General features: G+C 31.6%; 1 pseudogene; it reads right to left on the bottom strand.

The window, feature by feature from the left end:
* Window positions 1-681: 681 nt before the first annotated feature.
* Window positions 682-1,290, bottom strand: LOC146912637 (UDP-glucose 6-dehydrogenase 1-like; annotated as a pseudogene).
* Between the last annotated feature and the right edge of the window lie 23,907 nt (window positions 1,291-25,197).

Below are 25,197 nucleotides of genomic sequence, written 5' to 3' on the forward strand. Positions count from 1 at the left end.
TGAGAGATTATTTTACCATCAAAGACTATTTTCAATAATCAAGTCCACAATCATGGACTATTTTAAAATTTTGATACATTGAAGAACTATTGTTACTATTCGGTACACATTCAGGAACCAAAATGACTATTTTTCCTTAATTTTTCAAGGGTTATTAAGTGTTTGCCTTCATTGTAATATTCATTAATTTTGATTGGTTTACCCCTGTAACAAATTAAAGAAAAACCATCATTGTCACTTATCTAAGATGAAATTTAATTAAATTAAAAGTGTAAAAGATTAAACAAAAAATGTATATGTTGAATTTTCTTTTTCTTTGCTTCAACCCTCCTATCTTTCTCTCAACAGGAACAGTCGATGGGAAATCCCGCCATGCCTCCACCTTCAATATCAACGTGGGCTTCAAAACAAAACAATCAGCAACATTGAGTCAAAGATAATTTTTTTGGATAACTTAGGACACAAGAAACATAATATAACTAAAGACCTACAAACTTTTATTCAAATCAGAATCAATCTCATTATGGGTTTTAGGGTTTTTAGTATTTGAAAACTATTATAGCTCATAATTTTGAATATAATCCCATGAAAATGGAGCTTATTTACCAAACTAGTTTACTTGGCTAGAGTATGCTTAAAAATGGGCTAGAAAAGGTTGACACCATCACATTTTTGGCTAAATCATTTCATAAACTTTGCAAATGAGTGAATCCATTGAGAATAGACTTTTTTCAATGTTTGAATCACTTTTTCACCTTTTGAGGTTTCTCTGACTCCAATGAGAACTCTGTCTAGATTGAAAATGTCTTAAATTGCAGTTCATTCAGCAAGAAATTCAGGATTTGACAGAATCTGAAAGTTGATACCTTTTGCATTTTTCTCTATAGCCTCAGCAGTTTTAACAGGCACAGTTGATTTCTCTACAACAATTTTGTCAGACTTGACACATCTGCAATCACCCGAGCAACGCTCACCCAATACGTCAAATCTGCTGCTTTTCCAGGCCCGAGACCGCGAGTTTTTGTCGGTGTATTGACAGATACAAACACTATGCAAGCTCACATACATGTTTTTTAACATCAGAGCTGAAGAAAAGTTCTTGCCGCGACATTGCTTTACAACATCATCAAGACAGGGCTCATAGATTGGAAGTTGATCGTTGTTCCACGGTGCAATGCTCGATTACGATATATCAACGACTGCAACTTCAGTGGATGGACACTTCAAGGCAATGACTGTCATTGTTGGACGACCCCCAAGATATCCGTCACCAATACAACAAATCTTCATAATTTTTCCTTTCCTAACCTATGCACAGTGGCGCTCAAATGTATGAGTAAATACAATTATGTATCAGTGAAGTTTTGGTCACATTCAGATTAGGGGAGTGTTTGTAAGGAGTGTTATAAGGTGTTACTTGTAGCACAAGCCTTCTAATATGGCTATATATAGCCAAGTACTTTGAGTAATAAGACAATGACACATTTACCAAATTAGCAGAAATTGCTAGATGACATATAATTTAGAACAGAGGGAGTACTATATATTTCTATATTAAAAAAGACATTTTCATCTTGAGTGAAACCGAGAGGAGATTTGAAACAAACATTTTTGTCGGATATAAAAATTAGAGGAAATGTCGAATTAATAGAGATAAAGAAAAAGGTACTGATGCAAGTTTATCCTATTTATTTATATAGGCAGAGCCTCAAAATCTGACTATTTTGTTACAGATGTAAACTATGGAGATTCAATCTCCTCTCCGTTTTATTTTACTCTTGATGTAAACGATAAACTATTTGTCACAGATGCAAAATGGCTGATTACAAGGAGAAAATATGGGATCATGACGCTGGATGGATCAAATAATTCCCATTTGTATGTTGTGAATTATGTTTGTAACTGTGAAATTTAAATTAAGTTTAGATGGTTGAAAATCAAGGGATATGTTGTAATTTTACGAAGGAATTGGAATAGAATCTTAACTTTTAGTTTTTTTATTAAGAGTTGTTTGTGTTTGAAATTTTGGACTAAACTTATTGACAGCATCTGCACTTTTTGTTAACAATATTCAGCAACTTCTGGTAAAGCATTGCACTCTCAAATGTAACCAGGTTCAATATATCTTTTTGGAAGCAAGATTTTGAACTTCGGTTCAATTTTTATGTTGGTACCGACAACATAGGAAACATGGTTAATATTTGCGTCGGTAGCTTCACAAAGTGCTGACATTGCAATCACAGTAGAAATTCTCTAAGTGATGAAAGTCGTTTTTAGCATCAAACAAGATAAGTATTTGTGTATCGTCTCCACATGGAATAGTGCGTTATCAAGGACAGTTTAACATCAATTATCATTCCAAGTATTAAGAGTACTTGTTTGTTTGAATTGAAATGTAACTAGCTAAACTAATTGCAAAAAGTAAAAGTTGAGATAAATAAGGATTGAAACTTGTTAGGAGTAGCGTTCCTTAACCAAGCGTCACACGTAACCTAATGATCCATACGAATTCTAGCTTTATAAACAACATTATCACAATCAATTCTAAACTATCCTTCATGTCCAAAGTGATATAATTAACTCTAAGGTATCGTTTAAACATTCGTGTCCAAATCCCTTAAACGTTAACAAAGTCGATCGGATAACGTAATCAACCGTGTCCAGCCTGATTAAGTATCTGAAAGCATTTAACTCTTGATTATGGTGATTATCACAAGATTAACAAAGATGTCAAGTAAGTTAACCTAAGATATATTGCTACTCTAGCTCTAGATTCAAGAGTTTGTGTCCAAAGCATCTTGAATCTCATTGAAAGCATTAACACAAGAATAACAACAATATTGAATATAAATTGCTAGAACCATATATTGCAAGATCAAAAGATTACATGTTTAGCAAGGATCAAGTACCTCTCATCCCAACAAAGGGTATCTAGCTACACATCATCATGGAAGCCTTGCAAGGATGGATTGAAAAGGAAAGATTCATTACACCTTGTGATGTCTCAACAAAGGAATAAAGATCCAACTTCCAAAACCACTCTCACTCTATATGATCTACCTTACTTCTCTCTATAAAATTACAAGTTAAAAGCTATGAAAAACTAAGAGAAAAGGATCCTAAAAATATCTAAGAAGATCCCAACATAATATCTTCAAGGAATAGTAAGTGGGCTATTTATAGAGGTCTGCCCTGCCTGAGGTCGCAGCTGCGAGCTACACCACTCGCAGATGCGAGTTGAGAAAATACAAAGGATTCCAGAGAGATACGCTATTGGCGTATCTGGGCAAACCGCCCTTACTCGCAGTTGCGAGTAAATGAGCTCGCAGATGCGAGCACACATTTCCTCATGCTGATGAACTTTTGCCATTTGCACTTTTCGTGATTTTTGGTCTTCGCTCAGTGTCTTGGGGCTAATTCCTGCACAAAAGGATAGAGTAATGATAAGTAAAGCGTAATAAGGCATTTAACGCTTATTTCTCGGCTTTTCCTTCAATTACTTGCAAAGCAAGCAACAAAAAGTGCTTAAAATATAACATGAATTTAACACTTCTTGGCATTTATCACTAAGCTATGAAATCGTTAGCATCTAACTTTTGGTTAACATTTGTTGTCAATTTTCTTCCTTGAGGAATCCATTGAGAACAAACTTCTTCAATGTTTGAATTGCTTTTTCGCCTTCCAGGGTTTCTCTGCCTCAATGAGAACTGAGTTTGGATTGAAAAGGTCTTGAGTTGCAGTTCTATCAGCAAGGATTCAGGATTATGACAGAATATGAAATTTCATACCCTTTGCATTGTGTATCATAATTTTATCTATAGCTTTAGCAGTTTTGACAGGAACAGTTTGTTTCTCAACCACAATTTTGTCGGACGTAGATACATTGGCGATTATCCGAGCCACGCTCACCCAATACGTTAAATCGGCTGTTTTGCCAGCTCATGGACCTCGAGTTTTCGTTGGTGTATTGACAGATAAAAACACTATTTCAGCTTAGTAGTCATGCTTTTCAACATCAGTGCTGCAGAGAAGGTTCCTGCCGCGACATTGCTTTACTACATCATGAAGACTTGACTCATATATAGATAGGAAGTTTGTCGCTGTTCCGGGCTGCAATGAGTGCTATTGTTGGACCCCTACATATCCAGCACCGATGCAGCAAATCTTCATTTTTTTTTTCTTTTCTAAGCTGCAGCATCAATTTTTTTATTTGCTAATATTTTATTAATTTTATTAGTAGTAATAATTGTTAACTTCATTAATCACAGAAAGAACTTCATTCTGAAAACAAACAGATATGCACATCTGCTTTGTCAAAGTAATAGGTTGTCCCACATCGGACGATTGAGAAGTTTGATAGATAAACTGCCAATATAAATAAAGCCTACAACTCATTGTCATGAAATTGTATAGTGGTTCTTCATTAAAAAGGCTTTAGGCATTGTCTTGCCTTTTTTTCTTCATCAAAAAGTGGTTCTATGTAAATATTTTGCTCGATCTTTTTGAAGAAAGAAGGATAATTCAATATCTATTGGTCTTTTTTATATGTAAGTTTAAATAATTGAGAACAATTTAATTCTTTGGAAGATACTTTAAGCATGCTACGCTTGAATGCATTTTTGGATTTTCTAATTATTATTTTTATTAGTAATAGTAATTGTTAAATCCATTCTGTCTTTATCGCAAAGAAAGAACTTCATTTTATTAGCAATACTAATTTTGTTGTTAGAACTTTTGCCTCTTTAGTGAAGGAGATTCCTACCGTCTTTTGAATATCTAACACTCTTTTTTGCCTCAACCACATATGATAAGACTGCATTAACTAGAATTTTAGAATCACATTCAAATGTCACATTGTGCAAATCCAAGCTAACCCCAACGCTTACCTTCATGAACATATTAGTGGCTACAAAGTTTAGAATCTTAATTATGTGTCAAAGTTACATGTTAGTGTAGGTCCTTCTTTCATCATGTACAAAGAAATCCTATTTTTGAAGCCGCTCAAGAGTACGCGGCAGTTTTTTTAACTTTTCTTGGGATGTCACCAAATTTAGCTCTCCCAAAGCATACATCTGATCTAAAATCAAATGGATTCACAAACCGAAAATCTTATCTCTAAATTCCAAACTCTCACACACATATTTACACACAAAGACACAATCAACTAAATTTAAAGTCCCAATCTTTCCCCTCTAAATTAAGAGTGAGAGTGAAATTACTTAGAGGAGGCAATGAAGATTGAAGAGGAAGCAATGTAGATTGAACAATGAAGCTTAAAAAAAGAAAAATTTATGAAGTTCTTGCATAATTAACGATGTTTCGTGACTTGTGATTGTTTAGCCTGTATAAAAAGTTTACTTGACGGTGTATCAAAATTAAACTTGTTATTTATTATTATTTTTCCATGGCTAGACTTTTGGATTCAAGAGATATTGTGGAGCTACAACTAAAGCAATCTGATTATGAGAGGAAAAAGAAGCTTTGCAGCCTGCAATCAGCACCACCATTGTTTTATCCAATACTTCCATCGTCGCGACCACCGCCATCGGCAGCTGCTTGTGCTCCTGCTAGCACCACCTTCAAAAGCAACACCTGCTTTACATGCCTCAATCTACATATCCAACACCAATGCGTGCTTTGCGAAACATATGTAGAACAATTGGTGGTCCCACATCGGAAACTTTTAAATCTTATAGAGGTCAACTATATTATAAATAGACACGCACAATTATTCATATTTCGTCCACCCCAGTATTATTTGATTGAGTTAATTTTTGACAAGAGTCAAAAATAATTTATGTTACTCTTGGAAAAACCTTCAAAGTAATTTAAATTAGTTAACTAATTTAAATTAGTTAATAATGAATGAATTATTTTGGGGTTTTGCCAAGAAAACCATAAATAAAACTAGTTTAATTCTAATTTTTTAATTTTTGGTTATTTATGATTTTTTTCATACATTAATAGAAACTTTATTTGGAATAAAAAATAGTCAATGGTTGTAGTTGAAATTTAGTCTACTTAAATTAACTATATTATAATCAATGATTTTTTCATACATTAATAACAACTTTTGAAACTTTATTTGGATTAGTTTTTAGTTTTTTTGGTTATTTATGATTTTTTTTCACATATTTGTTGCACATTGAGTTGACATTAAAACTTGATGAGTCACACACTCATATTTAAACTTTACTTTCTATTGAAAAACTAGTGGGAGTACATAGTAATATCCTATCATTCTTTTCTAATTTGAAGCATAATGGTGTGAGTTTTGAAGTTACTGCTAATGCAAACGGAGAACATAGCATATAAGAACAATACCCAAGGCAACTAATATTGATAAAGATAAAAACTCATTAAAGTTTTTTGAGTTTTCATTTCTAAATCTGAATTACAATGATCTTCATCATTGTTGTCATTTCAGAAAGGACGGTATGATTTTGAGAGGCTCGTGATACCATGTTAGAAAGCACAAGATCATGGAGATGAATATTCATCTTATATATAAAATAAGTTTGAGAACTTGATAGAGATAAAAACTCATAGAAATTTAAGAAACATTCACCAATATGTTAGAGTAACATGTTAGTTAAATAACAAAACATTAGTGAAAGAGTCTCTAATTTACACTTATCGGAAAGGAAAAAAGTATTAATAAATTTGAATCAAACTTGAAGCCTCAAATTTTGACTTAAGAAAATGAAGTAATGTTTTAGGCTACAGAAAGAATATCACAGTCCACTTGAAGTTATGTTTTATATGTGTGTGACTATTAAGAAAGAGGAGTGATATTTTGACAACCAAAATCAAACAACTTTAATGACAACTTTTTTTTCTCTCTTCTTATTGGACAATAATAATAGAGAGAGAAAAAGGAAGAGAGAGAATAAAAGTATAATGTGAGTATGAGAGAGAAAATTGTCACAAAAGTTGTTTAAAAGTGGTTGTTCAAATATCATTTCTCATTAAGAAAACGTACTCCTTCGGCCCCTTTTTATTAAGAAAAGTTGTTGGAATAATGAAGTTGTCTTATATGTGTGTGACTATTATTATATTATCCTTAAGTGGCCTTGTTAATGAATGCTCGGAGCACTCTTTAAGGATCCAAAATTTTGTAATTATTCTTTTTAAAAGTCAATTATTACAATTTTCAATGCATTAAATAATATACAATTTTTTTATAGTAAAAAACTTACCATTTAAAGTGTTTAAAAAGTGTTCGGGGCACTTGTTAACATTTTTATATCCTTAATTATAACTTTTTATATACCTAAACAAATTGTTAGTATTAATAAAGGTATATATTAAAAAAAGAGTAATTAATGCATCTAGGATTTTGTAAATGATTTTATATTTAAGGACAAAACTTTTTTGTAAACTACTCATATAAAAAGAAACCGGAGAGTAAAATATATGGGTAGGAGCAAAATAAGGACAAAATGGAGAGCAAAACCAATTACGCTAGATAATTTTTTTTTTTTTTATAAATGAGAGGCGCAAAGGACACCTGCTCAGCAAAATATATATCAAAAAAAGATCGAGAGTACAAAAAAGAAAATGGGGATTAGGCCAAAACCTCTTCAAGGAATAAATCTATAATTAGGTAAGCCCAACTTGTTCCTAGTGTACTCCCCTCTTAATGAGACTGGGAGATCAGGAACCCACATTAGATCAAAAGAAGTTAATATTAGGCTTTGATCTCATCAGGAAGTGGGTCAATGTGTGTATCTTTTTTAAAGAAAAATTAAGTTTTAGAAAAGTCTTACAATATTTTAATAAAAAATTGCAATAAAATAAAATAAAATAAAATACTAGTTTAACATTAACTTTTTAAAACTAGTTTTGTTGATACGGGTTCCAGCGGTACTGAGAAAGACATATATAAACATTTTTCATTCATAGACAACATTTTTGTTGCTCAATAAATCGTGATCCTGAAAGAGGAGATCAATCTTAACAAAGTCGCTTAGTAGATCAAACATTTAATTTGGCAGAAACATAATTGACTAACTTACTATACAAGAAACATAAAACTGAAGATATACAAATTTTACACAAATCAATAACTACCACTCAGTCATTAATATATTAAAGGATGATTCAATTATTCAAACCACCAATGAGTGATTTATCTATTAAAGGATGATAAGGATAAAATCGAGATAAAAAATGATGCAGTATAAGTTCAAATGCAATTTGAACTACCATATGAAAAAATGGTATAAGCTAGTGAAAAAAATAATATATGTTGTTGAGGAAATGAACCACAATTATGGACCACAATTTTGTCGGACTTAGAGACATCGGCGATCATCCGAGCCACGCTCGCCCAATACATTAAATCGGCTGTTTTGCTAGCTCATTGGCCGCAAGTTTTTGTTGGTGTATTGACAGATACAAACACCATGTCTTCTAGTTATGTTTTTCGACATCGGTGCTGATGAAAAAGTTCTTGCGACGACATTGCTTTACTACATCATAAAGACTTGGCTCATAGATAGGAAGTTCGTCGCTTATCATAAGCTGCAACATCAATTTTTTTATTTGCTAATATTTTATTATTTTTATAGTAATAATTGTTAACAGATATGCACATCTGGTTTGTCAAAGTGATAGGTTGTCCCACATCGGTCGTTTGAGAAGTTTGAGAGATAAACTGCCAATATAAATAAAGCCTACAACACATCGTCAATAAATTGTATAGTTTACCTTATTCTCGTGTAAGAAAAGGCTTTAGGCATTGTCTTGCCCTTCCCCTTCTTCAAAAAGTGGGTCGATGTAAATATTTTGCTTGATCTTTTTGAAGAAAGAAGGATAAGACAATATCTATTAGTCTTTTTTATATGTAAGTTTAAATAATTGAAAACAATTTATTCTTTGGAAGATACTTCAAGCATATCCATTTTTGGATTTTTTAACTTTTTTAAATAAGGTTTTAAAATAAGGATTTTGCCCATTATTCTTTGTAAATCAACGAATTTATTGATTTGGTTGGGCAGTGAATATCCAACATAAGAATAAAATGAGTGTATCTGTGATTATAACGTTGTTTTCGATGTGTAGTAAAATTAGAAATGACAATATTAAAAAAAGATAAGGGAACACCTATAGTAAAAAAGGTGATGAAAAATAGGTTTAGCGTGTGTTTGGTTTCACGTTTGCAATACACACAAAAGCACGTTTTCAGATGTATTTTGCCGTGATTTCCAGAAGCTCCAAATACTAGCTTCTACGCTAACGTCGTTTTTTGCCGTGATTTTCATCAAACTCCGTTTTGCAAACACAGTACCAAACAGGCACTTAGGTGGTTTATGCATGTAGAGAATAAATCTTTAGATTTTATGGTAAAGAGAGTAGATCAAATGAATGATAGTCAGATCACCAAAGGTAGGGGAAGATTTAAAAAAAAAACTATAAGATAAACTATTAAGAAAGATTTAAAATTTAATGAGTTTGATCGAAATATAGTCTATCATAGAACATTATTGCGTAATTAGATCCATTTAACGGATCTGACTTAGTAGAAAATTGTTTGGTTGTTGTTGTTGTTGTTATTAATTCTCTTATTTAACTTCTGCGTAATTTGATCCATTTAACCAACCCCATCTAGTAGAAAAATGTTTAGTTGTTGTTAATTCTCCTATTTAACTTATTCTACAAGAAATAGAAAATAGTTGAAGTTCTACAAACTTTTACACAACTCATTAATCAACAAGAACTAACTACACTTAATCAGTAACATATCAAAGGATGATTCAATTATTAAACCCCACGATGAATGATTCAGAAGTTTACACGATACCATACCCAAAAAGATTCAAAGTTTGATAGAATATCGAATAAAATGCACAATGTGGGGAAATGAGATGTGGGTAAAAAAGTCCCATGTAAATTCATAATAACAGCCAAAGAAACATATATATAAACATAGTGATAATCTCATTCATAGACAACATTGTTGTTGCTCAATTAATCATGATCCTCAAATATTAGATTTTCTTGAGGGACTTAATAACTTATGACTATTATTTTCAAGTTGGTTTTTGTTTTCTCCTAAAGTTCTTAGCCAATCATGGCATTGTTCATGTTACGTAAAGTATTATTCCTATTCTAAACAAGCTTTTATGTGGTCATTATAAATTCAATGTTAACTTCTTATATAGAAAGAATTTTAGTTTACTTTAACATGAACATCATTCAAACACTACTATGTTCTTCTATGGAAGTATCGTAGAAAGGAAAGGAAATATTACCTTCGACAAATGAGACATGTTTTACATTGTAGTAAGTCACACATTCAATGTTAACTTTCATTCTCTATTAATCACACAAAAGAATTTCACTCTAAAAACAAACTGCCATACACATGTCCTTTGTGAATATGTAGAGCAATAGCTAGTCCCACATCGGGCGTTTGAGAAGCAAATTGGTGTAAACGACCATTATAAATAAATAAAGCATACAATACAATTTACAAACACAGAAGCGTTATGCATTTTGGAGTAGAAAAATGTCATATGGTATTGCGACATCCATGTCCTCTTATAAAGTTATTCAGACTTTTTAAGGGGGAATGAGAGTCACAATTCCATGGTTTTTTTCTTTAAATAGTTGAAAGAAATTTGTTTTTGTTGTTCAAAAGTGTTATAGTAAGGATTAGGGGTGTTCAAATCCAAACCGATCCAAAATAAAACCGCAAACCGATCCAAAAAAACCGAAAACCGCAAAAAACCGAATATATTTGGATGCGTTTGGATGTTGTTTTGTAAAAACCGCTAAGATCGGATCGGATTTCGGATCACTTTTTCAAAACCGAACCAAACCGAACCGAACCACAAAAATAAATATTAATACTTATTTATTCTTTTATTAGTATTATATATTGCATTATTATAATCATTGTTAAATTGTAATCTTATATATTCCACTAATTTAATCTATATTATTATTACTTCATATGTTTCAAAAATAATTGATAATTTTCATACTATAATTTTAATTTTTTAATTTATTTTGCATCAAACCTATTATTTTTACCATGTTTGTGTAATATTAATATTAATAAAAAAATAATATTTTTAAAAAAAGAGTAAATAAAAAAATATATTTTGCATTTTGGATATCCAAAAACCGATCCAAATTAAACCGCATATATTTGGATTGGTTCGGTTCGGATTTTTTTAGAAAACTCATCCAAACCGAACCGAACCGCATGTGATTTTTATTTTGGATCGGTTGACATTTTGCCTCAAAACCGATCCAAACCGCACCGCGAACACCCCTAGTAAGGATAAGGATCAATTACATTAATTTGATCTATTTGTCTCTAGTTAAAAGAACTATAGGTATTACTCATTCCGTTTCAAAATACATGTCCAATTTTTGCAATGTGCACTATTCACTTGACTTACTTTGACCTTACTTTTTTACTAATGTATAAATACAAATATTAGCATGTATGATGTTGTTTGATTTGTCTCGACAAATATTTTCAAAATATTAAATTTTTATAATTTTTTACTTTAGATAATTAAAAATATTAACGGTCAAAATTATGGATTGGCATATGTGAAGTGGTTGACTTGGACATGTATTTTGAAACGGAAGGAGTACCTTTTAAGGTCATGTTAAATTGTGCCCTAAGGACACATGTTGGAAATGTTATTATAAATTTTGTGTATTCAATAAATTAAAAGTTAAAAAATTAAATTCATATGCATTGATTATAACACAATATTTATGTAATTTCCCGTGACTATGTGTTGACTATATTCATTGATCAATCTTAAAAAAGGGAAAACTAGTTTTATATTATCTTAAAAGTGATATAGTAAGGATAAGGATAAAGTACATCAATATGACCTATTTGTCTCCAATTAAAAGAACTAGAGGTTCAATAAAATATAGTCAACCATCAATCATTTTTTTTAATGTAGATTTATTTACCCATTGATCACTAGAGGTTCAATAAATTTTAAAGGGGCGTAACATCGGTACTTATGGTAAAAATAGTGATAATTTAAATGAATATTGTACTGAATTAAGTGAATATTTAATGTAAAACACTTTATCGCACTATAGAAATGTATGAGGCATTCTCGTTGATGCAAGAAAAGATTACTCTGTATGTATTTTGAATTCACCTGAAAAAGTTAGTCACATGACATTGATGCCACAATGTCATTCAAGTGTTATCTGATTTTGTCGAACTTGTTGTATTTTTAGTATTATATTTCAAAAGTTAATTAAAATTTAACCCATCCAAAATATGTTTCACCTTTTTACTTTACTTGCTTCCTTGGTCAAGAATTATGTATGAGTTGTAACGTTTACTAAACATGTGTTACATTTTTTCTCTTCTTCATTTTATTAGTATTACGTTCAAAAATTATTAGTAAAGCTATGTGTTTTGTGAAACATACATAGAGCGGTCCTCGTGGGCTTAGTTCAGTTGGTTGGGACAATGCATAAAATATGCAAGGTTCGGGATTCAAACCCTGGCTACTACAAAAAAACATACGTAGAGCGATAGTTAGTACATTGGACGTTTGAGAAACTTAGAGATATAAACTACCATTATAAATAAATAAAGCGTAGAACATAATGTTATCGAACGCAGAAGTGCAATGAGAGTTGAAAAATGCTATGCGGCATTGTGACATGTGTGTCCTCTTAGAAAGTGACTTTTGACTTTTTAAGGGGGGAACGTGTGCCACAATCCGTGTAGTTTTTTCTTTAAATAGTTCAAAGATTTTTTTTTAGTTATTTCAAAGAAAAATATAAGTTAGTTACTGGACGTTTGAGAAGCTTATAGATGTGAACTACCTTATACTCCGATCCTATTTATAAGAAAAATTTGACTTTTTAGATTCATTGAGTAAATGATGTATCTTGTCTCTAGAATATAGACCAAATACATCACTTATACAATGAATCAAAAAATTCAAATGTTTCTTATAAATAGGACCGAAGGAATTACAACATTTGGTTCTCTTTATGAGAGAGAAAGTGTCGGAATAAGGACCAAGTATATCAATTTGACCTATTTGCAATGTCTCCTCCTATTAAAAGAGCTAGAGGTCTTAACTTTGAATTGTTTTTGGAAGTTGCGAGTGGATTTTAAAAGAAATTGTTATTGGATGGGTGAGGTGAATGCAATAAGTTGCAATTAATTAGTGGAAATTGAAGAAGATTGAGTTGGAATTGAAAAAGAAAGAAAACTTACGTCAACATTTTAGTAAGGGTTATAGGATTTGGCCGGTGGTGTTGTATTATATAGCAGCTTAACCGGCAAAGTTTCATTCAATCAAACATAATTTGTGAAGCTTATGAAGATATCAATCACTATACAAGACTATGAAATTTCAATTTATTGTTCTTATCCTCTTTGTTTTATTTGCCTCATTGGCCTCAAATCAAGCCATACCCATCACCTAATTCTAGCCCTGTCGACATCAATGATCCACATGTGATCGATATTGGTAATTTTGCTGTTACCGAATACAACAAGCAAAATAATGAGACAAAAATAATTTTCGAGAAAGTAACCAATGGTGTAGTTGATAATATTGTGAAAATACCGGCTCACCCTTTCCGCCAATAATGGTTCAACTTCTAACAATTATGGAACGATTGTGTTGGAGAAGCCATTTAAGCATCTAAGGAACCTCACAACCTTTGCACTTATTTCTCGTTCTTAAATTATATATCAAATGTTGCTTTTTATATGATCATATAGAAATAAAGTTATGTTTTGTATTTCATAAAGGACTGTGGATCTAAAATATATGATATGATTGTTTAACTATGTTTAAACTTTCTCGTGGTTACGACTTTTGGAATCGTTGATAGTTATTTTGGCTCCACCTTCATGAACTTTGAAACTTAATCTCCTAAATTGCATGATTAAAAATCATGTTGTTCATCTTTCGATTTCTGTAGATATGATATACATTATAATTTCCTGTGAATATATTCAAAGATTAATCTTAACAAAGTCGCTGAGTTGATCTAAAGCATGTTTTGTCGCTTTAAGAAGTTGGCTGCAAGTGAATATATAGGATGATTCCAATCAAATTTATACAAATCAGAATCAAACCAATTAATCAAGCCAAAAATAAACTTCATTCATCAGATCATAGTAGTTTGCCATGCCATATATAAGTAAAAACTAAAAGGAAAAAAAAATGCTATGCAGATTTGCTTTGTAAAACAAATTTAGAACGATATATAGTTAGTTAGTCCCACATGGAAAGTTTGAGAAGATGTAAACTATATATTGTATATATAAAGCATACAACGAATGCTGAGGAACACAGTGAGTAAAGGTTGTTTTGGCATCTTGATTGTTGAGAAGCTTTTGTTTGATTTTTGGATTTGGATGAATTCAAAAATAATTTATGTTTCTTTTGATCAAATGTCAAATTTAATTTGAACAAATTAAATTTGGTATTGGTCTTGGGAAACATGAATAAATCAGTTTAATATCAATTATAAAATCCTAAATTTATTTCTTCATTTTGAGCCCTCCTCCCTCCTCTGGTAAATTGTCCTTCTTTTTGTTTGAAAAAGTCTTTTGAATTTGTAATTTTCTACAGTACTATATATGTTTGGATTATATAATTTGAAATAAAATTTCAATAAATTATATTTTATTTTAATTGGTTCTATTTTATTTTAATTGGTTCTTTTGAATTTGACCGTGATTCTCACATTTATGCAATTAGAGATAAAATATGACAGCCTAGATTGTATGTTTATGCACCATTCTATCTTGATCCAACGAAATGCCGACTATATGAATGCATGAGAATGTGACTGTGTGTAATCCGAATCAACAGTCACTCGAGAAACAAAACAATTTGGAATATTTCTATGTCTTGAAATGGGTCCCTTGGACGATGTGATTGGTACTACATATTAGTTGTTCCTTGAGCTAGATACCAAGTTTTCAAAAAATAACAACTTGAGATTTATTTAACCCTAGATTACACAAGATCCAAGAAATTTCAAAAGGGTTTCCAAACAGAACACCCAACAACATAATTGAATAACTTACCATACAAGAAACATAAAACAGAAGATATACAAATTTTACACAAATCAATAACTACCACTCAATCATTAACATATTAAAGGATGATTCAATTATTCAAACCACCAATGAGTGATTTATCTATTAGAGCACCTTTGCCTTTAAGGATTCACAAATAGGGGCTGTTTCTGGTACCTTAGGATCAATACAACTTGGAACCGAGACGAGGAGATTTACTTGATGCAACTGACTAGGAATACTAAAGGAGTCTTCGTAGCAGAAGAGTTTCTTTCGTACACAACATGTCATGTAGTATCCTTTCGTAATAGTGATGGATACAAGAAGAAATTAAATCATAAACTTGACCACTAGATTAGAAATGGCCGCTTTAGATAGAGAATGGGCTACCATATTCGTCGAATAAACTTTACCTTAAAATTTATGATTCAAATCTAAAATTCCCCTGATATTAGTATTAATGTTACTAAACTCAGAAATGGCTACACCTCTAGAATGGCCTGCATTATTCACATTGAAATGTCATGTTGTGCGGCCCCAAGCCAAGGACCCAATTCATAGCATTCGATAATCCCAACGCTCGCCTTCATGAACAGTTAATTCTCGATCCATCTAACCTGATAGAACTTTAATAAAATCACCATCGGAACCTTGATCCACGGGTACAACAGCCATAACTATTTATGCTCATGGACCTCGGATCAGGCCTCTGCCAATGCGTGCTGCTTCTGCTATTCACCTTGGAATTTGCTCTATCACAACGATTCTTGGCAGATTTCCACTTCACCCACTTTTGCTGAATGTTAATAACGATTTGTTGTGCATTGAGTTGACATAAAAACGGGATGGAGTACACAGTAATATCCTACCATTGTTGGACCCCCCACATATCCAGCAGCAGTGAAGAAAATCTTCACCATTATTCATTTCCTAAGCCATCCACAATGGTGTTCAAATGTATCGGTAAATACAATTATGCAGCAAAAGCTAATTATATAGCACGGTAAGTTATCCCACATCGGACGTTTGAGAAGCATAGAGACTTAAACTACCATTATAAATAAAGCTTTCAACAATACGTCAAGGAACACAAATGTGCGATGCATACTACTGTATGAAAAGACTATTAAGTACCAAGTTCAGCAGTGAAAATCATACGTCCAAGTTCAGCAGTGACCTTACCATTCATGAATATGCAAAATATATATGGAACATTGAGCCAGTCAAATTGTTGAGGAGGAGGGGGTAATCTCTACTATGCCATATTAATAGCCGAAAATTTGTGCCACGTTGTAATGTCTTAATGTGTATCTATGTATCATGAATTATGATGGAAATCTATAGTTCCTTGCAACAGACACTAATCATGATGAAAATTAAAAGCTTTTAGTTTCTACCAAATATATAGATTTCATATTTCGACTCACCATAGAGGGGAGGCCTAAGTAACTAGTAACTACCGCTACCAATATTCCTTATCACTTGCAGACAATTTGATATGCTAGTGATCACATCAGTCGTAGCATATCAAATATTCGTATTCGAATAATCCGTGAATTTATTTATACGTTCATACATGTGGAACCAATCAGCTTTGATCTTTGACAACTGTTTCATTTATACGTTCATATCCATGAATTTATTTATACGTTCATATATGTGGACAAGACTCGTGCTTGGGGGCTGTGGAGCGGAGAAATCCGGATAAAGGACATGACACCCTTCACAAGGGCCAAGGTGCCCTTCATAGGGGCCAAGGAGACCATAGGCGCCCCCTACACAGGTAAACCTTCTTGAAGCCTCGATGCATATCTCGGCCCAAGTAACTTAATTCCTAAGCTAGTGGATAAACGGGCCCAACTACATAGTGGTAATTTAAGTGATTATTATTGTAGTGAATCAAGTGAAAGAAAAACATAGTTCCTCTCAGCCATCTTTCCCATAATTTACACTCATTTATAACAATTGTGAAACAAACAAAATAATTAACCAAATTGAATCAAACTGTAAGCCTCAAATTTTGACTTAAAACAATGAAGCATTAAAGGTTTATGCCTTAGCAGGCATATCATTGAGCCATGAATCAAGTGGCTTACCAAATTGAATATACAATGATCCCAATAAAATTTATTCACCAAGAAATCCCTTTGTATCTGTTCTTCAGTAAGAGGTTCGAATATACTCAAACACACTTTATCATCAGGTACCCCTTTATGCAAGTCAATAGCCTGGTGTTTCCCTTGTATCAGTGGTATCTTGTATGAACCGAAGTTTTCTTTGGTATCTTTCTTGAAAGCATCATTACCAAAGAAAACATTGTAAGAAAGATCAGTAACAGCTAACTAAGAAAGTTCAGTAGACCAAAGAATTGTTAATAAGATATTTTCCATTGAGAATAAACTTTTTCCAACGTTTGAATTGCTTTCACAGGCCTTAAATCAAAACCCTCCAATAATTTGTTCACCTTCTTCTGGAATCACAAAATAATTACAGCAAAAAAAATAAAAGAGGTAGTCCCATAGTTACAAAAATTATGGCAGAAATATGTAAGAGCGCACTACTATTGATCCACCTTCAATTGGTAAACTTTATTATAAATAAGCTCATACAACACAACTACTGCGTGATAGTAAGTAACTGGCCTGGAGCACTTTCTACAGTGATAATCTCCACATTAGTGATTCTTGACACTATACATTTGTAGTATCAAATGAATCATTAATGTTACCTTTGGATTGATGGTTAAAATAAAACATTCACCAATATATTTTTTTTAACCAATATTTGATAATAACATGTTAATTAAATAACAAAATGTTAATGAAAGAGTCTCTCGTGGTGAATTAAGAACAGCCAAACCATAGTGCATCCGAATTTCCCATAATTTACACTCATTTATATCAATAGAAAGGAAAGGAAAGATGTTATTATCAAGTAAAATTGTGAAAGAAAAATAAAATTGAATCAAACTTCGGATATAAAGTATTATTCCAATTCTAGTACAAGCTTCGAATAATACTTTTCTTTCATAATTTACACTCATTTACACTCATTTATATCAACCACGTCTTTGTTGAAGTTGCGTAAAGTATTATTCCAATTCTAGTACAAGCTTTTATATGTAGTCATTATAAATTCAATGTTCACTTTTATACAGAAAGAATTTTAGTGTACTTTAACACGAACATCATTCAAACGCTACTATGTTCTTCTACTGAAGTGTCATAGAAAGGAAAAGAAAGAGCACCTTCGACAAATGAGATATGTTTTGCATTGTAGATCCCGCCGAAACCAACGCTTGCATTCAAGACCTTTGGTCTGATTCTTGCGTCAGTACCAACAGCATATGAAACTTGGTTAACATTTCCTCCAGTAGCTCCGTGAAGTGCCGACATTGCATTGCCAGATGAAATTCTTTGAGCTAAGAAAGTATCATCAGTTAACTTAGAAAATACTGCTGACCGAAATTTTGTTGTCAAGATTTTTTTCTCTATAGCTTCATCAGTTTTGACAGAAACAGTTGATTTATCTACGACAATATTATCGGACTTGGGAATATCGGCCATTATCCGAGCCGCGCTCATGTAAGCTTTCTACATTGTTGTTTCTCATATTCTGCCTTGTGTATCTATGTATGACAATATTCTAGTTCCTTGCAACAGAAAGTAGTATTTATCATAAAATTGAAAAGTAAAATGTCAATTAAATACAAAAAAAGATAGTCTTTCTGAGAAAAAAAAAGTAACATGTCATTAAACATAACAACGAATCAATATTTAAGCCTCAACTTTTGAATTCAAAATAAATGAAGTAATGTTCTAAGGCATAGTAGGCATATCTTTATGCCATGGATCAAGTGGCTTACCCATTGAATAAACCATTATTATACTCACAAATGTAAACCAAGTTCAATATATCTTCTTCGAAGCAAGAACCACCAAAACCGACACTTGGATTGAAGAAATTCGATCCGATTCTTCTATCAGTACCAACAACCTAGGAAACCTTTGAGCTAAGAAAGCATTAGCTGCTAACTTGAAATGTTCATCTGAACAAAGATTTCAGCAACACAGATAGTGGTAGCAAACCTTTATTTAGAACTTCATTCTATTAGGATTTACGTTATGTTCAAACAAACAAACTGCTATGTATGGATACTTATAAGTTATAACTCATACCGTATCGGCTAGTTTATTGGCCTTACCAAACAAACCATAATTGTTAATTTTATTTTCTATTTGTTACAATTGTGTATCAATTGTATTTACTTTACGTTAGGAAAACAATATGTTTTGACCCAAAAAAAAAATAAAAAATATATATTACACGCATTTGACAAACATACAAAGAGCAGTCACCTGTCCCACATCGGACATTTCAGCAGCTTACAGAGGTATGGTGCCTTATAAATTAAGCGTAGAACATGTCATTTCATTTATCATTTATCTTATTTTATCAATTCTCATTCCTATGTTATGAGAGGAAAGATTACTTGGTATTGGACTGTATTTGGTAATCCTTTAAAAATGGCTACATCCATTTATTTAAAGGAATCAAACATTCCAATACTGCGTAGTTTTTTTAAAAGTATAGTTGAAATCAAACAATTTCTTAGAAAATGGACTTAAATAGTTTTAATAAATTGTTTTTGGTACTTTCAAAGAAAATACTAAAAAACTAGTTTAATACTCCCTTTGTTTAAAAATATATATCATAGTTAACCACTTGATACATGTCAAAGTAAGTCATGTGAATAATGTATATTGCAAAAATACGACATGTATTTTGAAACGAAGGGAGTATCAACTTTGTAAACTACACTTTTCGATTATTTGTAAATCACTTTGAAGATTAATTAGCAAAATTGGTAAACTATTTTTTCTTAACAAGCAAATATGAATAATCAACACGAGAATAAAATAGCGTAGTGAAGATTAACATGTTTTAGATGTGTGGTAAAACTAGGTAAGATAGAATTAGAAATGACAATACTACCTTCGTCCCTAAATATACAGGATCCTTTTGAATTTTTTTTTTTATTTCTTTTTATGAACTCCTTTGGTATTTTCAAATACATTAATTAATTTTTTACCAACACACCCCTATTTATTTTATATTTTTTCTTATATCAACATTAAATATTATGTTGAAAACATACATTAACCCTCTCAAAGCATAAAATTGTAAAAACAATAGCAATTAGAAACAAATTTATTACCACTTTCAATTTTCTTAATTCCCGTTATTTTTTCAAAAGGGCCCTATAATTAGGGACATAGGTAGTATTATAGAGTTGGGGTAACAAATATAGTAAAAAAGATGGTGAAAAATATACTTAGGTAGTTTATGCTTGCACACAAGAAACATTTTTCTTATGTTTGAAATTTCTTATAATTTTAGATACATATTAACTTTGGATATATCACATAAAATCTTAAATTTCTTGTGTACATTATCTATGCGTATAAAAAATTGTGTTTTCTTTACTATGTTATACTCTTAAACTTGGTCTCTCTAAACTAATTTTCTGCCTTCGTCCCTGTGTTTCATGTTTTCTTTCTCAATTATTCAAAAATCTTTTTTAGTCTCGTCATACTCAAGCAAACCTCGAGGAACTCATCTTTCATATATCTCTTAAATTTCTTATAATTTTGGATACATATTAACTTTGGATACATCATATAATTTTTAAATTTCTTGTATATATTATGCATATAATTTTTTTTTTTTTACTAAGTTATACTTTTAAACTTGATCCTTCCTAAGCTAATTGATCCTTGTTTGATGAGAATTGGTACGTTTATATGTAGAAAAATAGGTAGAAAATCTGCCTATTTAAATTGGTGTTTTAAATGAGTTTTTTGTATGTTTAATGCAGAAAATTTCAGTTGAAAATGTGGCTGTTTTTGACACGATGTTTATTTGTCAAGTTCATGACACTGATTAATTCCTGTATTTGAAATTCCGACATGTATCCAGGTTCAATGTATCTTTTTGGAAGCCAGATTTGAACTTTGGTTCAATTTTTATGTCGGTACCAACAGCGCAGGAAACTTGGTTAACATTTGGTTGTTGTTGTTAATTCTCTTATTTAACTTTTGCGTAATTTGATCCATTTAACTGATCCCACTTAGTATAAAAATGTTTAGTTGTTGTTATTAATTCTCCTATTTAACTTATTGTACAAGAAATAGAAAATAGTTGAAGTTCTGCAAACTTTTACGCAACTCAATAATCAACAAGATCTAACTACACTCAATCAATGATTCAATTATTAATCCCCACAATAAATGATTCAGATGTTTACACGATACCATACCGAAAAAGATTCAAAGTTTGATAGACTATTGAATAAAATACACACTGTGGTAAAAAATATAAATTCATAATAACCACCAAAGAACACATATGTAAACATAGTGATGATCTCATTCATAAACATCATCGTTGTTGCTCAATTAATCATGATCCTGAAATAGTATATCTTCTTAAGGTTCTTAATAACTTATGACTATTATTTTCAAGTTGGTTTTTGTTTTTTCCTGAAGTTCTTAGCCAATCACGTCATTGTTCATGTTACATAAAGTATTATTCCTATTCTAGTACAATCTTCTACGTGGTCATTATAAATTCAATGTTAACATTTTATATAGAAAGAATTATAGTGTACTTTAACATGAACATCATTCAAACGCTACTATGTTCTTCTATGGAAGTATCGTAGAAAGGAAAGGAAAGATTACCTTCGACAAATGAAACATGTTTTACATTGTAGTAAGTCCCACATTCAATGTTAACTTTCATTCTCAATTAATCACAAAAAAGAATTTCACTCTAAAAACAAACTGCCATACACATGTGCTTTGTGAATATGTAGAGCAATAGCTAGTCCCACATTGGGCGTTTGAGAAGCAAATTGATGTTAACGACCATTATAAATAAATAAAGCATACAACACATTGTTAACAAACACAGAAGCGTTATGCATTTTGAAGTAGAAAAATGCCATATGGTATTGTGACATTCATGTCCTCTTATAAAGTTATTCAGACTTTTTAGGGGGGAATGCGGGTCACAATTCCATGGTTTTTTCTTTAAATAGTTGAAAGAAATTTGAAGTAAGAAAAGATTACTCTCTATGTATTTTGCATTCACTTGAAAAAGGATAGGCGAATGAGAGCTTAGGAAATAGGAGGGGAAAAGTTTGCAATTTATTTTTAGAGTAATTAGTCACTTTCATCTCTAAATGTATGCGGTACGAGTAGACACATTAGTAGAAAAGAAAATATACTTACCCTTTTTATAGATCACTAGGCCTGACCTTGTCGTTGGTGTCTACACAAGAAAGTGCTGAACCACCCTTCAATTGGTGGATTCTTGACTTAATGTGGATGGAATGGAACTCAACAATTGAAAGCATAGTATTGGAGTGCCAAGCTTGTCAATGAATTGATGGTGGGAGACAATGGAAAGAAGATAAGGCAAAGGACAATTGAGTTGAAGAAGAAGAAGAAGGCAGAAGAGGACACAAGACCCGGTGGTCGTTCATACATGCATGAACCTGGACAAATTGATTCACGAGGTCTTTTTTAAACAATTTTATATTTTACTTTTATGTGAGTGTATCTAAACATGTTGCCATAGTATTGTGACTATGGAAGAGTTGCTTCTAGAATGTAGGCTATGAATTGCATTATAATATTCAATGTGCACCTTTTCATTCAAATGGAGAGCTTCCCAATAAAATTCAATATTAGTAACATATTTAAGGATGACTCAATTATTCAAACTCATGGTGAACGATTCAGGCCATACTGAAAAAAGATTCAAAGTTTGATAGAATATATATAATAAGCAGGGACGGACCTGAACAAGGCATGGTGTGGCAAGTGCCACACCAGTTCAGGTCCGATTTATTTTTTTATAATTTTGTTTTGTTCGATTCACTTTATATTTTTACTCGTATATTAATACAGACATCTAATTTTTATTATGTTTATACGTCTGTCTATATTTTTACTCATATATTAATATGAAAATATTTTTTTTAATTTATATACGTGTCTATATTTTTACTCATATAAAAGAACCTTTTTTTTTTAATTTATACATGTATTTATATTTTAACTTGTATATTAATACGGAGACCGATTTTTATTTTTAATTTATACGCATGTCTATGTTTTTACTCATAGTTAATACGAAAATAAATTTTTGTACAATTTGTACATATGTCTATATTTTTATTAATATATCAATATAGAGATTTTTTTTATAATTTATATGCAATTGCGACTTGCTTCCAAATAAAGAGCGAAACGCTCTCACCCGTCTGTATGCACGGGTATCCTGCTAGAGCATTTGACATCTCTTTTTTTTTTTGAAGGAATGTTCTTATATAGAAAGAAATGTTCTTAGCACAATTAGTAATGATATAATTTTAGTTCATTTTCAACAAATGAAAAATTTATTATAAAGAAAAAAATATTTAATTATTTGACAAAAAAAAATTGCCCCACTAGTATTGAAAGTCCAGATCCGCCCCTGATAATAAGATACACAATGTAAGGAAATGGGGTGTCTAGTGTTTACTGCAGAGAGTGTGATGAATAACCTTTTGACTAAAAGGATGGAACAAAGAGAGTTAGTGAGATGGATGCTTATATATGTGTAATAATACAGAGAAGCAAAACATAAGTTATATAAAATGGTTACATTTATACACAAACTTTATTGGTGAATGCAATGTGAGTGAAAATGAGTTGGTTTTTTAGGTACTTAAGGTACTTATGAATTCCAATTTTTGTTCTTATCATCTTATGAGATATGTTTTGCATTGTAGATCCCCATGTTACAACTGACAAACCATTAGACTTGCAATAAAGAAATTCGGTCCGATTCTTGAATCAGTCAGTACCAACAACATAGGAAACTTGGTTAACATTTGAGTCGGTAGCATCGCAAAGATCGGGCTCATAGATAGGAAGTTGATCATGATTTTGATTCTTAATATTGTGGAGAAAGGCGGTCAAAATGCAGCCGATGCTGGCTCATTTGCGATCGGGTTGTGGTTTCAACAATATGAAAAACCGTTATATCATGCGGTCACTAACCTTTATTTATATAAAACCCCTCAATAATTTGTTCATTTTCTTCCAGAATCACAAAACAATTTACCCAGAGCAACAAAGATTATAGAAGAATTCAGATTTATATAACACACAATCATTGATTATGACTTGGTGATAAATTTCCTGCCATGACCATAAGTTGACCCATAGTCAATACATATTTATAGAGCCATAGTTTGCCCCACATCGAAAGTTTGAGAAACTTAGAGATGTAAACTACCATTATAAATAAAGCCTACAACTCTGTCAGGGAATACAACATTTCAGTTCATTGTTAGTGCATCAAAGACTCGTTGTCATTTGAATTTATTTTTCCATTCAAAAATGGGTTCATTTATTTGAATGGATGAATAATTTTAAATGTCTATTAGTTTTTTTATTTGTTTTTGAAATTTAAGAGTGGCGGTTCTTTTTGGCATTAAAAAAAAGACATCGCACCACTGTAATGCGAGCAAATTATTTTTTTTAAAAATGCATAAAATAATTTTAATTAGTTATTGTGGTTTTTGTTTTTGACAATTAATTATTCATAAAAACTATAACTAGTTTAGTTTTGCTGATATGCAATTTCGTGTGATTGAACTTCATGAAAATCAAAAGTGAATTATTTTAATATTAACGTTTTAAATCAGATATGGTTCTTTACCATTATAAATAAAATATACAATGTATGAAAATGGGATCACTAGCTCTAAAACATTCACTAAATTTATTTGTTTTTTCTTATAGCTCCAAAAATAGCAACGACCATGGTCCCAGGAGCAGTTTTCCTGTACTCTAGCTTTCAGTGGATGGACACTTCAATGCAATGACTGTCATTGTTGGACCCCTCACATATCTAGCTCCAATACAACGAATCTTCATCATTTTTACTTTCCTAACCAGTGCGAGCTAATATGAATCGGACAAACCCATTTAAAACCGACAAACTGGCGGTTTTCTAAGCCGACTGGGTTAAAGCCTACTCTTGAATGAATCAACTATCATTGGAATGTTGTCGGCAATAACGTG

This window comes from Medicago sativa, chromosome 6, assembly GCF_051527215.1.
Source record: "Medicago sativa cultivar Bolivia chromosome 6, Bolivia_mono, whole genome shotgun sequence".
Lineage (NCBI taxonomy): Eukaryota > Viridiplantae > Streptophyta > Magnoliopsida > Fabales > Fabaceae > Medicago > Medicago sativa.